General features: G+C 41.7%; 1 long non-coding RNA gene across 1 annotated transcript; it reads left to right on the top strand.

The window, feature by feature from the left end:
• The first annotated feature begins 888 nt into the window (after positions 1-888).
• Positions 889-2,560, top strand: LOC136434287 (uncharacterized). Its single transcript, XR_010755726.1, has 3 exons — positions 889-999; positions 1,552-1,647; positions 2,327-2,560. It is a non-coding gene; the product is annotated as an uncharacterized lncRNA (long non-coding RNA).
• Positions 2,561-3,090: the final 530 nt, after the last annotated feature.

The raw sequence follows: 3,090 nt of genomic DNA, 5'->3' as shown, positions 1-3,090 counted from the left end.
ATTTAGTTATTTTCTTATTTATAAGGTGCATCTTATGCATTTCCGTAATTGTGTCTGATACAAATAAACAATTGCCCTTCTGTGAAGGTATTTATAATTTTATTATTTCTATTTTTAGATTTAGTATCTTTTGCTTTATTTTTGTTTTATCTAGTGATTTTCTTATTTATAAGGTGCATCTTATGCATTTCCGTAATTGTGTCTGATACAAATTAATAATTGCCCTTCTGTGAAGGTAAACATAACTATGATGTAGCTTCCTCCTTCTAACCATTGAACACCCATTCTGTTTACACGTCATTGACCTGATGCACCATGGTAGCTTTTGTGTGTTGACATTTATTTTTAGGATTAAAGCATTTTGGTTAAATTTTGGTTCGGTGATTTATATGGTTTGTTGGCAGAGTTTTGGCTTAAATTTACTTCAGAATTTCTAGAAAGAATTTATCATGAGGTTTTCCCATGTAATGATTACCTGCAATCTCAACAAATTAGTTATGACCATGCAATGCTTGTATAAAGGCAGCACATATCAAAATGGGAGTTGTTGTGCCCTGGGTACGTCGATAACCATAAAAATGCATATACCGTCTGTTTCTGCCAAGACTTAAACAATTACCAAGTAGATTATGACTTTTTCTAATCCCTAGTTTACATAGGCCTGGTGGTAATAATCTATCTATTCATCAAGATTTATCATATTTGTGGAAAGATTGACAATCACCTTTTCAAGACGTCAACCCGATCCAACCAACCCGAATCGAGCAGACTGTAAGTTTTCATTCAGTCACACAGGAAAAGGGCCCAGACTCTATTCTATACGTTTATAAGCTCGTCACCTTTAATGTAGACAATGTAGCAGCAATTCTTGATGTTTTGATAACACAGGTGAGCGACAAGCAATATCAAGGAAAAGCTGCGACGATGGATCATGCATACCTTTATCCTATGTTTGTGACGGTGAAAGCGACTGTGCGGACGGCAGTGACGAGTCTTGTCGTGAGTATACTAGTAGTCCAAACACTATTTTTTAGTTACTTTCTACCTTTGCCTACCTTTCTTGCATACTGATTGTTAAAAAGTATCAAAAAGATTAGGGATTACACCAAATCACTCTCATTTCCTATAATTGATATAGTCTCTACCAGACTAACTACGCCAGGGTTTCACTTGCAGGCGGCGAAATGTGATCTTCACTGTGGACTGACTCTACTGGCTAATTATTCCTTTTTCTGCCGAATTCTGCGATTCATACGCCCGTAAGAGGGCCTGATGGAGGCTATAATTGATATACGAATGTGTGTCTTCGGCGTCAGCTACTAGCCTCCAGCGTATGAATCGTAGAATTCGGCAGAAAAAGGAATAATTAGCCAGTAGAGTCAGTCCACAGTGAAGATCACATTTTGCCGCCTGCAAGTGAAACCCTGGCGTAGTTAGTCTGGTAGAGACTAGTCAGCTACTGTATGTGCCATGTTTATCCCAATCGCCAACGGCACAGAAAAACTTGCAGTTAGAACAATCTCATAACTCTCTTGATTTTGTACCCCTCAGCCCTTTCTGCCTGTGACAATGGAGCCCTGTTCCACCCGGCTACTCGATGTGACGGCAGAGATGACTGCGGAGACAACAGTGACGAAGAGAACTGCGGTAGGTCTCCAGAGAGGCATAGGACGTACAGGAATCTAGATTTGTAGAATCCCTTTTCTCGGAAATCTCTGAAAATTCCATAAAACCACATTAGAACGAGACAGAAAGTACCAGAACACAGCAATATGCTGGCAACGTGGTTTATCTATGAAGGATTTTCACCTTTGACCTTACTTATGATTGTGTTGATATAGCTTATGTAAAGTTTCTTTTGTACTCTTAATCCGTGACCCCTCCCCTCCACTTCGAAATGTTCAAAAGCGGCCTGTATGGCCGAACAAGCATTCGAAAGAAAATAAAGGATTGATTGATTGATTGATTGATTGATTGATTGATTGATTGATTGATTGATTGATTGATTGATTGATTGATTGATTGATTGATTGATTGATTGATTGGTTGATTGATTGATTGATTGATTGATTGATTGATTGATTGATTAATCCATAATCCCCACAGAAATAATGCAGTGGCAAATAGCGATGCGACGTAACACAAGTTTCAAAAGACAGAAAGACAAAAAAATTGACTTCTGTACTTGAAAACAAGAAAACAGTGCTTGTTGTGACTGTGTACTGTTAAATTTTTATCAACTTACTTTCAACTTCTAAGGGCTGCTTGGTATGACGTAAAAGATCAAGAAAATCAGAATTTACAACGTGAAGCTTTATGTCCACAGACTGTTGCTACTTACATGACAAAGGGACAAGCTACAGAGGCCGTGCAAACCGGGACAGATCCTGTCAGTTCTGGACATCTCAGTACCCCCACACCCATAACCACACTCCCCAGGCCTACCCATCGGCAGGGCTGGAGCGGAACTACTGTCGGAACCCGGACGGGAAGGACAGGCCGTGGTGCTACACAAACAACCCCCTCATCAGGTGGATGTACTGCGATGACGTCGTCGTCTGTGACGGTAAAGTCAAGCTCTTTACTCTTGTTTCCTTTTTTCCCCATTAGATATGAAGATAAGAGCACAAGCTCCAGACCAACAATTATGATATTCACTGTTAAGATATATGAAATTTCCATCGCGGCAACTTTGCAACTGTAGGTAGACCTAGGAATGCTGTGTTCTGGTCTTCCATCTGACCGAATATGATTACTCCCCTGAAGATGTATGTGTGTGTGTGTGCTCGTGTGGGCGTGTGTGTGTGTGTGTGTGTGCGTGTGCGTGTGCGCGCGCGCGTGTGTGTGTGTTTGTGTGTGTGTGTGTGTGTGCGTGTTTGTGTGTGTGTGTGTGTGCGCGCGCGCGTGTGTGTGTGCGCGCGCGTTCGTGTGTGTATGTGTGTGTGTGTGTGTGTGTGTGTGCGTGCGTGCGTGCGTGCGTGCGTGCGTGCGTGCGTGCGTGCGTGCGTGCGTGCGCGCCCAAGTGCGTGTGTGGAGTTGGGGCGACTTGCTAATTTAAACGGCATACATGTCCTTTCTGTTTCCTATTTT

The sequence above is a fragment of the Branchiostoma lanceolatum genome, chromosome 5 (genome assembly GCF_035083965.1).
Source record: "Branchiostoma lanceolatum isolate klBraLanc5 chromosome 5, klBraLanc5.hap2, whole genome shotgun sequence".
Lineage (NCBI taxonomy): Eukaryota > Metazoa > Chordata > Leptocardii > Amphioxiformes > Branchiostomatidae > Branchiostoma > Branchiostoma lanceolatum.
Note: the sequence above shows the minus strand (reverse complement) of the source record. Positions and strands in the feature narration are given on the sequence as shown.